Consider the following 21,248-nt stretch of genomic DNA (forward strand, 5'->3'; position numbering starts at 1 on the left):
TAAGTACAATACATAAGTGTATATAAAAAGTATCGATGATGAGGGTACTCGGGCTTGTATCTCATATCAAAGTGTAGTAAGTGTTAATTTCGCATGTAACTACAATTCACTTTTTTTTTTTTCTTCTAATTATTATTATTATTGGTTTGGATAAGTTATTTATAATATTTTTAAAATAATAATTAATGAAATAACAATTTATTAATAATTATTATATTATTTTTAATAGTATTCTTATTTAATAGGTTAATAATAATTTTACAAATTATTGTTTCATTCCAATAATTAAAAATATAAAGTTATTATATTATTTATTATACAGATTTCATAAATTTTGAAATATTTAATATTGTAATATAACTATTAAGAATATATTACAACAAAATATTTATTTTTATATTTTTATTAAATAGATTTCATTGAATTCATTACTAGTTTTATAAATATAACTATTAAGAAAAGATAATAATTAAAATTAATTTTTTTGTTGTTAAAAAGCGAAATTAAGGCATATAGTAATATATCGTACTTTTAGTATACTTATGTTATAAGTTTAATACATAAATATTGTACCTACATGTAATAAATTAAGGCATATCATAAATTATCATACTTTTAGTGTATCTATATTGAAGTTCAATACATAAATGCTTATCTACATTTTGTAACAAATTTAATAGCATTATAAATATTGTTTTGTTATATTATAGTACTAAGATCAATGCATTTTTTTTTCATACATATAACTTAGATATAATATTAGTTTATTAAAAATATTAATAATAAAATTAATAATATAAACTAATATTATAAATATTAATGGGGTGTTAATAATAATAATAATATAATTAGTCTTAATATAGCATATAAAGCATAAAAGACAAAAAAAAAAAAATTAATAAAGTTTACAAGTCTTAAGAATTAAAAATTAGAAATTAGTTTCTTTGTAGTAGTAATAATAAAAATATAAAAATATTATTTTTAGTATAACATTAAAACTATGAATAATAAGTTAATAATCATAAAAATAATAGATAATATTAATAAGAATGATATTAATAATAATATGAATAATTTAAAATAATAATATCATAAATAATAATATTAAGAGTAATTGTGGATCCCATATTTGGAGTCGCCACTTATTTTTGTTTTATTTTTAAAGGGTAAACAAAATAAGAAAGAAAACTCTAAGCGTGATTCTTTATTTGGAATAGACAGTCTATGAGAAATCAAATACGGGTTCGGGCAGCTTACTTATTGGGAAGGTACGGTAAATACCATAGCACCCCTTTAAGTTCCTAAAAACAAGTCTCTACTAAATAAGGTGAGGCAACTATGACAGTTGATGAGGAAATCAATGGATACCAGTGAAATAATTAAATAATAAAGTGAAGCATGCATTAAAATAAGCGAAGTGGGAATGAGATCGTACCTTAGCAGCAATTAATAGTACGTTATCATGGAAACAAGGTTAGCTCAAGTATAAAATCATCACATGCATATCAAAAAGCAAGACAAAGATCAAACAATATTCATTCAGCATAACAACTGACAATCAAAAGAGAAAACTCATGTGTAGGGCCTCTACTAAAGCCCAATTTATCTTACATGAATTAGTCTCACAAATTCCATTATTTTGGAATTATGAAAAATTCATTATTGCTTATTTAAAAATCAAGAGGAGCAGAAAAATTATTTTAAAATCAAAGACAAATTTATGAAGGTGCAAGCGCTTGAAAGAAAAGGGTAACAAGTTGATTAAAAATGGGATTTTTGGTGAACCCGAACCTAAAGGAAAGATAAAGAGTGGTAGAATTAAAGAAATATTTGAAAATTGGAGTGAAATCAAAATTATTTGAAAGAAAACTAAAGTTTTGAAATTTATTCAAAAATTAAAAGCTCGAAAATTATTTGAAAATTAGCGTTTTGAAAAATAAATTTAAAAATTGGAATTTTGGGAATTAAATTTAAAAGAACTTGGAATTTAGAAAATTATTTGAGAATTGGAGTTTAGGAAATTATTTGAAAATGGTATTTAAAAATAGATAAATAAAATAATAATAATAATAATAATAATAATAATAAACAAATGTGAAAATTGGAATTTTGGGAAATTGGAAATTAAATTAGGAAATTGGAATTTTGAAGAATTATTTAAAGATGGAATTTTAAAAATAAATAAATAAATAGAATAGAATAGTAATAATAATGAAAATAATAATGATTAAATAAATAAATGTGAAAATTGGAATTTTGGAAATAAAGAATCAAATTTGGAAATCGGAATTTTGAAGAATTATTTAAAGATTAAAATTTTAAAAATAAATAAATAGAATAATAATAATAACCAAAATAATAATGATTAGATAAATAAATGTGAAAATTGGAATTTTGGAAATTAAAAATTGAATTTAGAAATCGGAATTTTGAAGAATTGAACTTTAATATCAAAATATGAAGGAATAAATAAATAAATAAATAAAATGATAAGTGGTGGTGATGTATTGCATGCCAAGATGGCCATGCAAAGTGTGGGTTCATGTGCAAAGTGATAGGTTTAGTTGGAAAGTGGTTGAAATATTAGCTGCCAAACCAATTGCAAAGTGGAATCTTTAATAAATAAATAAATAAATAGAATAATAATAATAATAACGAAAATAACAATGATTAAATAAATAAATGTGAAAATTAGAATTTTGCAAATTGGGAATTAAATTTGGAAATCAGAATTTTGAAGAATTATTTAAAGATAGAATTTTAAAAAATAAATAATAAAATAATAATGATTGAATAAATAAATGTGAAAATCGGAATTTTGGAAATTGAAAATTAAATTTGAAAATTGGAATTTTGAAGAATTATTTAAAGATGAAATTTTAAAAATAAATAATAAAATAATAATAATAAAAATAATAATGATTGAATAAATAAATGTGAAAATTGGAATTTTGGAAATTGAAAATTAAATTTGGAAATCGGAAATTTGAAGAACTTATTTGAGAATGAGAATTTAAAAAAAAATTAAATTTGAGGATCGGGATTTCGAAAAATTATTTGAAAATGAAAAATTGAAAATTAAATTTAAGAAAAGGGAATTTTGAAAGATTATTTGAGAATGAAATTTTTTTGAAAATTAGATTTGAAATAAATTGGAGTTTCAAGAATTTATTTGAATGTGGCATTTTGAGAAATTAAATTTGGAATGTTGGAATTTTTGGAAAATTAAATTTAAAGATTTTGAATCTTGGAAAATTAGATTTAAAATTAGAACCTTAGAAAATTATTTCGAGAATTGAACTTTTGGAAAATTTTAAAAATTGGAGTTTTGGAAAATAAAATTAAAAATTGGATTTTTTTTTTGAAATTTATTTGAAAATAAAAGTTCGAAAAATTAAATTAAAAAAAATAGGAATTTTGAAGAATTATTTAAAAATGGAAGTTTTGAAATTATTTGAGAATTGGAGTTATGAAAGGTATTTGAAAATGAATATTTGAGAATTGGAACTATGAAATGTATTTGAAAAATTGGAGTTAAGAAGGTTATTAAAATATCAAGAAATAAGAAATGAACAAGTGGATATTGGACCGTGTGCCAAAGTGATGCAAAATGGGAGCACTTAGGGGTGGGCCTAAGGTGGTGAGAGGCCTTTAAGTAATGTTCATGGGCCTTAGCATCCTAGTAGCACTAAAAATAAAGACATTCCCACGTGTGCTTCATGCTCACAAGCATGCATTTTCCAACAACTTTAGCATTTCTGTAGCCAGGTACTCAAGCACGACAGCCAAGTGTATTGGAGCCCAACATCAAGCACAAATTGGAGAAAATGAAGAGTATCCCATGTGATAAAAACAGTCAACAGTTCCGCCTGCACACCCTAGTTCTTCAATGCTTGCCATGGATACTCCGTCCCCTGAGATTTTCGGCCAAGATACATGCACCGTGAAGTATAATTCCTGAGGGGCTTGTTGCGGGAGTTTTGGAGCATGGTCGGGTCAAGGGAGCCAACGGTCTTCGGCAATGAAGAGAGGCACATTTGGGAGTTTAGCAAGGTGAAAAACTAGGCGCTCTCCCTGGTTCCGAACATTATCATCTCGGAACTCAAAGAACACCCCAAGCCAGTCAAGAAATCCATGCGGCTGCACCACGCCATGAATGATAGTTTCTGGAGGTCTCCGTCAATGCATAAGGCCTCCGCGACGGCGCGTACCTTTAGGCAACTGAGGGATGGGTTAGGTTAATGGAAAAGGTGATGAGAGGAGTGGGTTTATGGGGTTAGGTGTTGAGTGGAGCTGTGGGCAGTGAGAGATGGAGATACGATAGTGAGAGAAAATGGGTTTAGTGGGTATGAAAGATCGTGAATGGTGAGTTGAAGGTGACCATGTGCATAGGACTTCATGTACGTGGAAGAATGAGAAGGAATAGTTTTCCAAGCTTAGACCTAAAATGAAAAGGCATTCTAAAGAGACCATGCCATGGAGCTAAGATTCGTATTTCTTAAAGGTTGTCGTAGGTGACATAATGCCAAACAGACATGGCGGTCACGAGGAGATGGGTTTGAAGTTGAAGAAAAATGGGTTAAGAAACAAGCATAAAATGCATGCTGACAAACTCATATTCAATAAAAATATTCCAAAAGCTTCCAATGCTCACATTCAACCATTAAAATAGAATACCAGTATACACAGAATAATAATGGAACCATCTAAAAAAGATAGAACAGGCAGGTTATAAAAAACATGCCTGTGCTGTTACTCCTTCCCGGAATTCTCTCATCCGTTTTCCTTGTCAATGTCATCTCCAATCAAAACTTCCCCTCTCCAACTTTTCTTTCTTTCTTCTGCCACCCTAGAAAGCTTGTTCTGTCCCTTTTCTTTTTGTTGTCCCCCTCTCTTCCCAAAAACTAAAAATCCTTATATCCCTTCCTTTGTTTTTCTTTTCCCATAAGTCTTTACCCGTTCCCCTGCTCTTGGTTCAACAAATATCACCATCCTCAACCACCACCTAACAAGGTGGTGATGTCCCCTAGCCACACGTCCATGCAACTTGGCTCCTCCATAAATCGGCCTCCACTCTAAAAACAAGTTGTCAGCTCTTCCTGGGTTTGAGAAAAAAAACCCATGGTCCAATAGGAGTCTACAGTAATATTAATATTTAATAATAATAGTAATGCCTAAAAATGTACAAAAGAAAAATAAAATAAAAAAAGTAAAGTTTAGATGGGAATAAGAGGAAAAAAGAAAAAAAAAGAAGAAGATATAATTGGAATTTTCAAATAATCAACCTTTCACATTATTACTTGTGATTGTGGAGGAATTTGTAAACATAGTAACCCTTAAAAGGAAATTATCACTTTGGCTCACCCATTTCATAATTCTCCCTTTTAAATATAATCTTAAATAATAAACTTAATATTATTTAAAAAATATTATGGAAAAATATTTTACCAAAAAATAGAATAAAATTTTAAATCTTTTAAGTATTTTTATTTAAAATATATATTGTAGGATGAGAATTCTATGTATATGTTCTAATATTTTTATTATTTGAAAAAGAATTTCTTTTTAAATTTTTTAATTTTAAATCCTTAATTTAAAATTCATTTCCAAATTATTTTTATTATTTTGAAAGATTGTTCTTTTTAAATTTTAAATTTTAAATTATTTTCAAATTAATTAAGACATTTTAACTCAACCTTCCAATTCAACTATAACTTATTAAAAAAAGTAACTTATCTTTATTCAACCATTTTCCAATTAATTAAACAACAACCTCGAATATTTAATGAAGAGTAAATCATTATTTAAAAAGATTCCTAAGTCAAATGAAAAGGAACAAAATTATCCATGAACAAATTGGAAGACTCAATGTCCCAACAATTTGTATTCTTCTTATTTTTCTTATGTTTTCAAAACCTATAGACATAGGAAATGAAAATGTAAACATGGACCAAAAGAAGTATTGGGGTGATTGAACGAAGAACCCAATAGAGACAATTTTTAGAACAAATACAAAGTACTATTGGGAAAAATAATTTGGTTTTGGATGAAGAAAATGTATTTATGCTGCAACTTCCTCCTTGACTTTCCAAGTCTCCTGTTATTTGTGTGATGAGCTTCAATACTTCATTGGTGTCCAGTTAGATGGAAGTGATCATGTGGAACCCTCCTAAACCACTTGTCAGAGCAAACCAAGCATCAAAGTGCTAAGTTGGTGTACATAATATTTTTTACTCTCATCATCTTTGAACTGTTTGTGAGTTGGAGTTGGATAGAGTGTGAGGAAAGATTCAAAATAAAATCGACATAGATATAGCAACAATGAAATTTAAGTAAGAGAGAGGGACCGGGTACCAAATCGAAAAAGGTACCAGGTACTAGGTTGTTGAAGAAATCAGGCACTAAATCAGTAACATTCGGAGACGCTGTTTTTGGGCATGATTATGAACCATTCGGAAACCCTGACATGGTTTTGCTGGCGACCACGTGAACACCCAACAAAGTCTGATCCAAGCTCTCGACCTAATATACCGGAAGGAGAATTTGAATTTGCTGATGTGGTTGTGGTCTACTTGGGGGACGCCTCGAAGTTTGGGAAGTCATTCCAAAGAGTTTTGGGTCAAAATGACCCATTTATTAAAAGATATATATATATAAAAGATCTAACCACTTTTTGAAACTTATGTTCAAATTGGTCTTTTTGGTGCCACGTAAACTCCATATCATTAAAAAATATTTTTTTTCATCATTTTAGTTAAAATCTTAGTTGGCAACTAAAGCTTCATTTTGAACTGAAGCCGTAGTTGGCAACTTAGGCTTTATTTTTTAACTGAAACCGCAGTTGCCAACTGAGACTTCATTTTTAAACTGAAGTCTCAATTGACAACTGGGGCTTTACTTTTGAACTAAAGTCGCAGTTGTCAATTGAGACTTTAGTTAATTTTTTTAAATTTAAAATTTAATTAAAAATTATTAAATTACAATTTATGATTGAAATTTAAAAAAAAAAAAATACTTAAATAATAAATTATTTATATTTAAACTTAAGAATCTAGTAGTACTTCAACAAACATAAGACTTGTACGAATCACCAAATAATCAAGTCATTGCTTTCCTTTTTGCCTTCATTGCTTTTTGATAAGAAATTTGGTAACCAAATTGTTCAGCAACAACAACTTGAATTGCAGCAACTGTAATGGTCATTTCTGTATTCACTAATGTTTCAATATACTCAGATACAAAGCTAGAATCCAACTATCCAACTGAGAATGATCCTGATTTATACATGAATTGACACATGTATGAGGACCTTTGTACTTTGTGATTCTAAACATACCTGTATCTTTCACCGTCATTGTCCTTAGTCGGCATTGGCACTCTGGTGCTTTTTTACATTTAAGAACTAACACTCTTGCATTTGATCTATAAACAGTAAACTCTTTGTGCAACTTTATGGAAAACATCTTCATAGCATGTTGCAAATATGATTTTGAGGAAAATATTTGGTCAATTGATAACTCCCCATTAACATTTCCTAAAATTGGGTTTTTCCACAGAGTCCAATTATTTACATCACAATTAATTGCCTCGTCCATATTTTAAAATTGTTGTGTAGGTGGCATATGGTATGAAACGGGTGCAAATGTTGCCTTTACGTTGTCATTAGAGATATTAACTTGGGTGCCATGTGGGAAGGCAACTGGTGATGTGTTTTCAACCTCAAACTCAACCTTAGGATTATTAGACCTATCTCCAACTTCAAGGTTCACATATCTTGTGCTTTCACATTCCACAACTTGTTGGACCATCACCAAATCAATATTTTCTCTTTCACAACAATTTTCATCATCATTAGGTAAATGAATCTCATCTGTATTGATTGCATCATCTTCCTCATCTCTTTCATTTTTGTCATCAACATCAGAATCACCTGCCAACAATCGTGTTAAATGGCCCATTTTATTACTCAAATGATAGTGATTAGGAGCTTGCTCGATGAATAATTGAACTGAAGACATTCCAGACTTTGATGGCACCACTAACATACGTGCAACTGTCTGATAATTCCTGACCACTAATGGTTGAAATTTGTTCATTTCAATTGGATATTGACATTTCAAGACCAACTGATAGTGTCTGTCAACACCAATGATATCATATATCATGTTCAACAACACCACAAAGGTCGTATGAATGGGCACATCTATAGGCTCAATCTCTACATTATTTCCAATATATCTTAAATCCGTTTTTGTCCTCAAAATTGTTCCATTCCAATAACATAGCACTTCTTTCGTGGAATCAATCATAATTGCCTTCATATAGATAATAACAAATGGTTATTATATAAAAAATAATATTTATTCAAGTAAAAAATAATACTTTACGATCAATGATTCATAAAAGACAAGAATAAACCAAATAAATATTGGAATGTAACAAAGCTTCATGTCTGATTACCAAGTTTAACTCAAATGAAAGCAATTTATAAGGAAATAAGTAAAGAGTATGATGATATTATGAATTAATATGATAATATCAATAAATATTTCAAAATGAAGAACTCATGACAGCAAATTAACATGTCATTTTATAGTAAAAAAATAAAATAAAATAGCATAGGGTTTAGGTTCAATTTCTTTTATTGATTTTTAAATAAAAAATCATGAGTATGTCTTAGATGACCTAAATAATGGTAATAAATTGTAGCACTAGTCATAATACTAAACACTAATATGGGCATTAGGACCCTTGTTTGGGGTGGTAGCATATTCAAAATGGATAAGAATTATTTCATCATTCCCTAAATACTAGCTTCTACCTAACGGTTTCTCCATTGACGATTTGTACAAACACATGAAAAAAATAATAATAAAAGGCTACTAAGGAAGTTCCCTGAGTTCCAATAACATATATCACATCTAAAAAGACTAGTCAACTAACTCTATTCTATAGTTCTTAAAAATTGTTTTTAAGAACAATTTTATGTTCGAGAATTGAAATATGAAATACAATTTGCTCAACTTATTATTCATAAAATTACAACATACTTATATACAATACAAAAATTTATAAAATATTTTAAGAAAATTATCTAATGGTAATTCCCTTGTTTGGATGTTGAGAAACGTTGAGCTTACTACTATGTCTATTATTGCATAATTTGACGTATTTTATTTTATTTTATTTTTTGGTCCAATAAAATGTTTTATATGTGTTTGGGTTATAAACACATTTAGTTTATTTTTCCAATTTGATAATTAGGATGAGATTAACTTTTAATATTTTATTGATAAAATGAAATTAATATTTTTATATTAAAAATTAAATTTTAAAATAAATATATGTTAAATATGTTAATTTTTTTACAACTAAAAATTATCTGTTAAATATATTTTTAAAATAAATATATGTTAAATATGTTATTTTCAAAAAAATTGAGATTTTTTAAAGAACCTTGTAAAAAAAATAATTTTCAATATCTCATAAATAAAAACCATATCCTAAGGTTATTATATTGTTTTATATACGGAACATACAATTAAAAACTTTGTTACCATAATAGAATGATTAATACAATTTACTCCCATAAGTGGAGAATATCAAATAGGTAACCTTCAAGCTGACCCAGTTAGTGTGAAATTGGATATGGTTAGTTGGTGGTAAAGCAAATCTCGGGTGATATGGACTCATCCTTCTACGAAGGATCTATCTCTTTTATCTTATAGAAGGGATAATGTTGGGAAGCATTTATTGGTTAGTTTATCACAAACCCATACATGAAGAGATCCAATGAGCAAGAAGTGATGAATGATATTTTTTTTCTTACTCTTCTTACTTTGTCTAAGGCCCATCATGTCTCCAAATTTTTGTTGCGATCTCAGTCTAACTGCCGAACTGATTTGATACATATTGAAAAACACGACTAATTAAATCGCATCGGGTCTATATATAGATTTTAATGTGTCAAAATAAATATGATTAATATTTTAATTATTAAATATTATTCATGTATTGTGTTGACTTGTCATAAAATTAAATAATATTATTTTAAAAAAATATTAAGAAAATTAACAATTGAAAATATGAAAATAAAAATAAATAACAGTATATTTTATAAAGTTTATTTAAAAGGGAAGTATTTAAATATGATATATTTATAAAAATGACTCTACTACACCTTCAAATTTTAATTATTATATTCATTTATTCATTTAAATATCCAAATATATAAATATTTTATAAATTTAGTAATGATATTATCAAATTCACAAAAGTTAAAAACTTAACATTAAGCCCTGAAAAATCCAAAAGCGAGTTTAGGATAGTAAAAGATATTACAATTATATAGTTATTTTTATTTTTTAATAAGTAATAATATGTCTTTGATGTAGATGACATAAATTATATTATAAGTAGTGTTAATTTAATAATAATTGCCCTGAAAGACCTAAAACCCTTAAACAAACCCTTTTTTTTGCTACTCAACGACTCAATCGTAGCTTCAAGCTATCGGGCACTATAAAGAGCACCTTCAAGCTAAAAACCAATTAAAACCAAAAAGCATTTTATTACCAACCAAAAAAGGAAAAAAAAAAAGTGAACTGATTCATCGGAGAAATCAAGGTTGGACTATTTAAGTGCGTTGCAGATCTAGATCCAGAACTAGATGCAACAAAATCGAGCCCTATTTTTCCATGCAGGTTACCTTATATGATGCTTAAGCTAACAAGACCGAAGCTGAAACCAGCCCTCAAGACATTAATCATCACAATATACAACTATAGGCCCTGTGTGAGACACCAAGCTCACATGTATGTCTTGAGTTAGGATGCGTTGGAAAACAACTTTAAGGAAGGATATAAAATTCATTCTCCCAAAGTCCCAATAGAAAATGGATTAAAAAAAAAAAAAACAGACTAGAATAAATGCCAGATATTAGAATCGTATATATGTCCTTTTTTCCTAGAAAATTTCATTTTTCCCAGAAATTTCAACAAACGTCTGCATCTTAAAGGACTTTAATCTTTGGATGATAACAAACCATTTATGCTAAAATAGTCGTAAAGGACGTAAACAAAAGAGAAAACCAAAAGCAATGGAATTTTTATTTTTTTTATTTTTTCTGAAAACCGAGATTCTGAGATGGGAAGAAAAAAATGGGAAAGTGCCAAAAACTTTACATAAAACAAGCCAAAAAGAAGATTGGGGCCAACCTCAACCTTGATGCTTTTTAGCTCCAACAATGTCTCTCTCATAGTGGCCCATTGGTAGGGCTAGGGTTTTGAAGAAAAAAAATTACATAGAGAACAGAGCATAGGATGGGAAGCTGGGAAAGTAAACAAAAATAGTATAAAAAACTAGGTTTTATGCTTATGTGGATAGATGGGGGCTATTTTAAACATTAGTTTTGGAAGAAGCCCACTTTTAATATTAAGTTTTTGAGGAAGCCCATTTTGGCCCAAAACTCCACTCCTAAAGTTTGAAGGGAGCGATTCGTCAAGCTTCGCTAACACAAGTATTGAAGGATGCACGTGTACAAGGAATGGATCTCAATGTAAAAGTGTCTTATTTTAGGAAAATTCTACAGTACCCCTTTGGTACCTACCCAAAAAACAATCTTGACCATTGGATGAAAATGGTTCAATCTGGACCGTCCAATTGGTTTATGTATTTTTTAAAAATTTAAAAATATATAAAAAAAAATAAAAGCAAGTTTCCAGTCACTTGATTTCCCGCTTCTATCTTGCTTAATCTTGTCCAAAGACAAAAATTTATCTGATGGGTATTACACTTGACGCCTATTTTCGGAGAGGTGAGCTATTAGTTTGATGGGCATTACAACTTTCCTGGATTTTAGAGAGTTAAGCTTCAGGAATTTGAGGGTGTGGAGATGGAATTTTCGGGTGAAATGAATATTTACAGAGAGAGTGAGCTGAGTAGGGATTTTGAAGGAGAAATCAAAAAGAGGAGAAATCAGCAAGAAAAGAATCAGGCAGGCTTTGGCAGATCCGAAACCAATCTCCCCCTACATGCAACTCTACCTACTCTCCCAGAACAGGTACTTCACTCATCTTATGTTATATGGTAGTGATTGAAATGTCAAAAATTTCCGGCAATATTTCTGAGAAAAACTATATTTTTACCGAGTTTTTGGAAAATTTCCCAATATTTCCTACTAGTCCAAGCCACGCACAAACATGATAATTTGACCGATTCAAAAATATCAGTAAAATTTTGGTATTTTTATCGATTTTTTTGGGGAAATTTCCCTATATTTCCTACCGGTCCAGGCCGCGCACAAGGATACAAAATCTGTCCAATTTTTTTTAAAAAAACAAAATATACTATTTGGTAATCTGGTCATGATTTGTAGGCAAAGGTTGTGTTTTTCAACCTGGCTAAAAAATCGTGGATTTAGGGTTCATGAAATTTAAATCGAATGGCACAAAAGCAAAAAGACCCCTCAAACAGATCCAAAAATGGGGGATGGATTTTGTTGAGAATCAAATGGGTATTGAAAAAAAAAAATGATAACATGATTAGATTAGTACCTGCGAGGATTGAGAGTGGCTGGAGTTGGAGCCTTTTTAGGCATTCTTGGTCTGGAGGCTTTTTAGGGATTCTCGGTCTGGAGTGAGAAGAGGCCGGAGCTGGAGCCTTTTTAGGCATTCTTGGTCTGGAGGCTTTTTAGGGATTCCTGGTCTGGAGTGAGAAGAGGCCTTCTTGACGCCCAGCCCTAGTGTGAGAGGTAGTTAAAATAGGGCATTTTAGGAATTTATCTTTGTATATAAATAATTAATAATTATCCATTTATATTTTGTTTAAATCATTACCATTAGTAATTATCCATTTACATTTTGATTAAATCTTTACCATTGAACTTTCGAATTTTATTACTGATATTTTATGAATTAAAATTAATTTGATAAGATAAATTATTAATAATTTTAATTATTTAAATACATTAATGTTAATAGAAAAAATTGTTATCACATATTTTTAATAAAATTTTAGAAATTAAATATCAAATAAAATATTTTATATAAATAATTTTATTTTTCATTTAAAATATAATAAAATTCTAGACTTTTGAGTGTTAGAAATAATAATACAACATGGATTTGAACCTAAATCTCAAATAAAATATTTTATATAAATTGAACTTTTGAATTTTATTACCGATATTTTGTGAATTAAAATTAATTTGATAAGATAAATTATTAATAATTTTAATTATTTAAATACATTAATGTTAATAAAAAATGTTATCACATATTTTTAATAAAATTTTAGAAATTAAATATCAAATAAAATATTTTATATAAATTAATTTTATTTTTCATTTAAAATATAATAAAATTCTAGACTTTTAAGTGTTAGAAATAATAATGCAACATGGATTTGAACCTAAATCTCAAATAAAATATTTTATATAAATTAATTTTATTTTTCATTTAAAATGTAATAAAATTCTAAACTTTTGAACCTTTTAGTGTTAGAAATAATAATGCAACATGAATTTGAACCTAAATCTCAAATAAAATATTTTATATAAATTAATTTTATTTTTCATTTAAAATGTAATAAAATTTTAGTCTTTTAAACCTTTTAGTGTTAGAAATAATAATGCAACATGGATTTGAACCTAAATCTCAAATAAAATATTTTATAGAAATTAATTTTATTTTTCATTTAGAATGTAATAAAATTTTAGACTTTTGAACCTTTTAGTGTTAGAAATAATAATGCAACATGGATTCGAACCTAAATCTCAAATAAAGTACCTTGATATGATATAAAATACCATTTATTAGTGTTATATTGTTTATTTGAAATTATGAATGTTGACTTGTGTATAAAATAATAATAAAAATTTGAGGGACAATAAAAGACATTTTGTTTTTATAATTGTGTGTTTCTAATTAAAATTTCATTTGTTCAAATATTTAATTAAAGTATGAGTATATGTTACTCATTAAAATTAAATTAAATTCTTTTGATCAGGTGCAAAATGGTACGATTGAGGAGAACTAGGAAATTACTAAGGGGTAGTGGACCTTGGCCGTGTTTGGATACAATCTTGAACTACAAAAGGGACTCTAGCCATTCTACAAATGAACATGTGGATCATGTGGCTAATATGTTCAAACATTTTGAAGAGGAATATATCTTAGAGTCAAACCGTAAAATGCATATTCTACAAATGTCATTAACAGAACCTGAGAAAAAAGTTCTTGAAAATATATGGGAATCCATTCAAGAAGGGCCTCATGGTTTCACAAATAGGTCTTTTGATGACCTAGTAGCTATTTTCAAGGAACACTGGGAAACATGCTTCGTGAAGAATGTCATCAGACGAACAACAGTGCTTTCTATTTCTTCTAACTTGCGAAATGCAAGATTTTCAAATTCTAGTAGGTATAAAAATCTTAGAGGGTTATGGTTATTGAAAACAACTTCTAGAGTTATAGAAGACACTGTGTATAATCCTAACATTGTTTCTTTTAGTTTCAAGGGAGAAGATTAGTTTTCCTTCTATTTATTACATTTTTTTATGTTTTGTACATAACATGTAAATAATTGATATGCCAGACATGACATGTATATTTATCTTGTTGATGTGGCATCTCTCACAAAAAAATTCTTTAGCTCGCATAACGTTGTTAAGTTGTATGCAAGATGATCTTATGATTGAGTATGAGGTATATCAAACTTCTCATGAAATGTGGGAAGCGTTAAAAGAAAAGTATGGTGGACTTTCAGCTACGAAGCTTAGAGGATTTGTAATGAAATTTGGAAATTACAAAATGCGACTAAACCATACAATGAAACAAGATCCTAAGGAGATGAAAAGAATGATAAAAGAGCTTAAAACATTTGGACATTATTATATTTTAAAAAATTATAAATTAATTGATATAATTTTAAAAAATGCCTTTTTGCTATGCTATATAAAAAAGATAAGATAAAATAAAAAAAAGATTTAAAGTAAATAAATTATTTTTATTTGATAATTTAAATTTATTTTAATTAGTTTAACTCATCGATCTAATGATTAAATAATGATTAATATTTTTTTTTTAAAAAAACTCTATTTTGTTACAAATATTTTCAAACTCATTGTTGTCAAATTCAAAACTTAATTCTTATCGGTATGCTCACTATGTTGCAGGCTACACAGTTGCTTAATATAAGAGGAGTTTATCTTATTTTGAGTAGTCTTACTGCATCTTGACTTAGAAAGCCAAATATGTAAGATTTTATATTTGTCACTTAATTATTTGAATATAGTACATAGTTTTAATTAGTTGTAAATTACATTCATAATGCTGTGTTTTAAACAGGAGCAAACAATCATTTGAGGAGAATGATCCCCCTTCAAACCCAAAACTTCCTATGGGTTCATGGCTTTATTATTTGTAAGAATATATATACATATATAGTTAATTCATTTTGGATATTTATTCATATGTTGAAAATATAATCATTTTTATGTGATGTTTTTTGCAGTCAAGAACAAGTACTCGCAAGAAAAAAAGATAACAAGGAATTGATAATAAATCATGATGTAAGAAAAGAAATGAATATTTGCATAATATGTTTTTTAGTCAACTTTTATACTCTATATGATAACTAACTAATTTAATATTACAGTTGCGAAAAGAGATTGGGAAAAAGTGGCAATCCCTTTCAAATGGAGAAAAAAAAGAGTTCTTAGAGAAGTCTAAAAAATGCCCTCATGAATATATAAAACAAAAGGGTCGAAACTCAAAAAATGCATCAAAGGTAAGAAATTCGAAATTTATGTTTTTAAATTATGATAATATTTTCTTTCAATTTAAAATATATATGCTTATGTATATTTATGACTTCCAGTCGTATCTTCACACGCGTTGTTCGCCTGATCGGGTGTATAAACTACTTCAACACTTGCAACCTAATCAAAAGGCCGTCATACAAGAAATAGGGTTTGGAGGTATTTTAGGATTGCGATGTACTAAACTTGATCATAGTTTATGTCATTGGTTGGTAGAGAATTTTGACACTCTTTCATGCACATTAAGTGTGCATAACACTTCCATTAAATTATCCCCAATGGTGTTGAGTTAATTTTGGGCTTGAAGGCTAAGGGAGTGGAGGTAGATATAGAGAGATGCACAAGTAAACGGAATGATTTATACAACATGTATTGTGATGGGAAGGGAAAATTGTCATTGTTGATGTTAGAAAACCAAATACGGCAAGAAAAGAAATGTGGGGATGAATTTAAAATTCGTTTTGTATTATTTGTTTTGGGTGCCTTGTTATGTCCAACGATGAAAGTTAGTGTCAAGCCTTCCTTCCTCCATCTCCTTCAAGACACCGCATCAATAAAGAAGATAAATTGGGCTCAAATAGTATTCTTCTTCCTTGTACGAGGCATAAACGACTTTAAATCCAAGAAACGAAGCAGTGGGATTTCTGGATGTTTATTTTTTTCTAATGGTAATACACTTTTAACAAAGTTGATATATTCTGATATTTTTAACAATAATAGATTTGTGATATATTCAACTCTATAATTATTTTGGAATTTATTTCTTGCAGATTTTCTACCTAGACCACATTTCCACAAAGAAGGGTATGAACTTACGTTTTAATGCATCTAGCCCTCGTATAAATGAATGGGGAGATGATGAGGTTTCTAGGATGAAACGTAAAATCAAAACACTTGGAGGTTATGATGATTCAAAGGTAAGATACATTTACTAACTGAAAAGCTTATTTGTTTATGTGATGTTGCAATTATAATAAAGTTTATGGATAAATTATAGGTCACGATATGGATTATAAAAATTGGGCAAAGTGTGGATATAGAGCAAAATAATGGTGCGGAAATTGAAAATGATGAAAAAATGAAGGTGGTTGAGAAAGATGAGAGAACAAGTGATCATAAAGATAATGATATGAGAAATGTAGAAGATGGTGATAAACAAGATGCAAAAGTTCATGAACAACAAGAAGAAGGGCATAAGGTACTTTTTCATACTATATTTATATACATTAGTTTATTCATCTCAAACTTTTTTTTTCATGATATTGGAAATTTTTATTTGTTACTAGGTTAAAGAAAAAAGTTTGATGGGTATGGAGGAAGCTTTTGAGAAGTTGAAAAAATTTGTGCTACAAACAAATGTTTCTAATATGGATGAAAGTTGTAAAGAATCAACTTTTAGAGAATTTGAAGAAAAATATATGGAATTGAAACGTTTGTTTTTTCCTATGAGCAATGTTGTCGTAGAAGAGAGATTGAGTGAGAATGACTCATGTGGTGACATGGAGTTACATGTTTCTCCCATTGCCAACAATCAATGTCACGATGAAAAGGTATTTGCATATTATGAAGACCTAGTTTTTTACAAAGTTCTAATATATATATATATACACTAATGTTCAAATACATGATAGGTTAATGTTGATGTTCCATATGTTGAAAAACAAGAAGAACAACTAAGTTCATTGGTGGTGCTCCCACGTCAATTGAAGAAAACACGATCAACAATGGAACGCAAGCCTAGTAAATTCAAGGTGTCACCCTACATTCATCAATCCAATAAGATGCCAAAGCCTAAGAGATTCCCAAGCATAGTTGTTGGATCACAAAAGGTATTAAAGGTAATATGTTACTTCATTATGTAGTATTTTTTAAATACTTAATAATATAGTGAACGATAACTAATGTTTGTTAGAGATGTTTTCAATATAAATAATATCCATGTCCATTTTGCCAAACGTGGAGGATTCACATTCCTTGAGTACACTTGAGTCTCTAGTTGTTGCTTATGTGTTTGATGTTTCATTGGACAAAAGGTGTGTAAACCAATTATTTTGACTATACTTTATGTATGTCATGTTTTAAAAGTTATACTTATTAAATATCTTATATTTTGCAGTGAACTTCTTGTTAATTTTCAATATGAGCATGCAAGTCGAGCAGAATTCTTGACTTTAGTGCCTAGACAAGAATTACTCGATGTGGTGAGTAATATAAGGATAAACCCAATTCTTATTAATTCTATTACATAATTAACATTGTTAACTTTTTTTGTGTTACCAAGATGTTCACACATATTATCAAACACATGGATGAAATGAATGATTGCATTAAGGTACATATTTGAAGTTGGATTCATATCATAGTTGTAAATAATTATCAATGCTAAAATGTGTGTTTTGTTTAGATATACATCCTGATGCACGATACATGTCCGGATCATTGGTATTTGTGTGTTATAAATCTTCATTAACAAAATATTCATATATTGGATTCATTATCATCAATAAAAAGGGATGACATGCGAACTTCATTTGTGAGAACTATGGTATGTCTTATATTTTAATGAATTTTATTACTTTTTAATGTTAGTTGTTAAATAGCATGTTTTATTTTGCTAAAAGATATAACGATATGAATATTAGGTTGAAGAGTGTGCACATTTTTTTAATTTCAATGGGCATCTAAAGAATTTATCAAGTGTTCCCATTGAAAGACCTACATGGGTAGATGTGCAAGTCAATGGGTAAGCAAGCATAATTGTTTCTTCAAATATAATGTGTTCAAGATAATATTTCTATGTACTAACTAGATAAATGTTTACTCATTATTTGTTAGGTGGGATTGTGGAGTCCATGTCATTAATCATATGTGAAGATCCGATTTCATGGACTCAAGTTCAACCCCTTCCCATTGGGACTCTACAGCTATAACACACAAATTGGCAATCGAATTACTTCTTGATGATGAAAATGGTGAGAAAGCTATAATATTAGATAAAGTTCAGAATCATGCAAAAATAAAGAGAAGAAGAGTATAGAAAACAATCAAGAGTTGATTTTTTTTTTGTACATAATTTTTTGCATTGTAGTACAACTCATTGGTTATGATATGTAGAACTTGCTCTCGAAATTCCGGATGTAAAGTGGTTCATGGTGACCTACATTGAAAATATTTACAGTTATACATAATATTTTGAAAGAAAATCCATATGATTAAATACTAAATGTTAAGGAACTTCTGTCAATATATAAATATATGATATGTGGTGTAAATAATTTATTCTATGACTCTTACTTGGTTTGTGAAGTAATTCGGTGGATGTAACCCGAACCATGAATCATTTAAGCTTGTTTCTGGACCATTCTGAAATGTGCCAAGTGTTGTCTGTAATATGATTTAATTTTTCAATTACTCTAATAAGTAATATTTTTCACATCATAATAAAAATTACTTAAAAAATGTTAAACTTACATTTTGAGAAAATTCATTTGTCCCGTGTCTTGATCCACCTTCCATGTTGTGATTTAGTAATGAAGGCATGTCCCCCTGTATTAATATAAAGAATTCAATTTTTTATTTCAACCAATTTAACCAAATAAAAATAACTATAAAGTGAATAATTAATGAATTTAGTGAATGTGTGTTTGAACATACCATATCTTCAATTGAATATTCAATGTTGAAAAATGCATTGTGAGTGTTGACGAACTCTGGGCATTTTCGAACAGTGTGTCCTACTTTCTTACGTTTCCCACAATGCCTTGGTTCCTTAAATTTGTCTTTTAAGTTACCCGGATTACCTTTCGTCTTCACAATGATAGGATCTCGAACATGGTGTTTTGTAGCTTTCAAATCTTCTCGTTCACTTTCTTCCACTAAATTTTTACAAAGTTCTTCCATTTGACAAGTGAGTCTTTGTATTTCACAGCTAGCCTCTTTAAAAGCTTTTTCTGATTGAGATGCGAAATAAGACATCCGTGAGCACATAGAGTTGAGTGCACCATATCGTATGATGTTAGTCGCATCACCTTGACTTTCATTGTCATGATGAACTTGGACCGTTTTCTTTGCTAACTTAGACCATCTTTTCATAATACAAGTCTCAGGTATTTCTTCAAGGTGTTCCATCTTCATTACAACAATCATGTGGGGACATGGAAAACCAACTGATTCAAACATCATACAAGTACATTTCATAGACCGATCACTATTACCATAACATACTTTCCAAATCTTGTCAGGGCTTCTAAACTTGGTCAATGTATGGACAAGATAACCTCCATGATTTTCTGTACTGACAGGGAAAAACAATTATGCATTCTTCATCTCATCCCTAAATTTTAGAAAAGATTGCCTTGTGAAAACAGTTCCTGCATATTTCTCAAGTGCATAGAGTTTGGTTGTTAGAACAGCTGAAGAATGGTGTGTCTCAAACTCTGCCTTTGCCTCATTATGACAAATACGTGAGAGTGCTCTATCAAAATGCTTGACAAACTCAAACAGCTTCAAACGAGCTTTAAGGAAACGATTCAAGTATGCATTCATGCTATCACACCTTTGTGTGCTTTTCATACCAGCAAATAAATGCCCCCTTAATAAGCCTCTGCCCATCTAGAACGCTTAGCATATATATCTGTCACCCACTTATGTCCATGAAGATTAAGCATTTCCAACATGTCATTCCATGCACATTCAAATTCTTCAACGGTGCCTTCCATGAACATGCACTTAGAAAAATGATTAGTAAAATCTTTGACATGGACATTAGTGAATGCATTGCGTTGAATATGCCAAGCACATAATCGATGACAAGAGTTTGGAAATATCCTCTTGATGGCTTTACGCATTGCTTTATCCCCATCAGTAATAATAGAAAGAGGCTTCTTGTTATTCATTGCATCCAAAAAAGTCTCCAAGACCCAAGTATAAGTGCTAACACTCTCATCTACCAATAATGCACATCCAAACACTATAGTTTGATGGTGATGGTTAATGCAACTAGTATGACCAACGGTTTTTTATAAGCATTAGTTCAATAAGTTGTATCAAATGCTAACACATCTCCAAAACAACTGTAATCCAATTTACTAGTAGAATCTGCCCAAAACAGGTTTGCTAGACGGTTGTCTTCATCAACATTGTACTTGTAATAAAATGATGGATCCATTTCAGACTTTCCACACAAATACGCTAGAGCACCCTCTGCATCACCATCTCTTAGATGAACTCTACGATCAGCATCAACATGGTTATATAGATCTTTTTTTGTGAAGCCAACATTTTTATATCCACCTGATTGTTGCACCATGTAATCCATAATTTGGCTAGTTCTCATGCCAACACCTCGCATTGCATTCAATTGAGCTTTATCTGCATTTTTAATGACCCTATGGGATCGAAGGAATTGGACATTTTTTTTGTTCCACCA

The sequence above is a fragment of the Vitis riparia genome, chromosome 14 (genome assembly GCF_004353265.1).
Source record: "Vitis riparia cultivar Riparia Gloire de Montpellier isolate 1030 chromosome 14, EGFV_Vit.rip_1.0, whole genome shotgun sequence".
Taxonomy (NCBI): domain Eukaryota; kingdom Viridiplantae; phylum Streptophyta; class Magnoliopsida; order Vitales; family Vitaceae; genus Vitis; species Vitis riparia.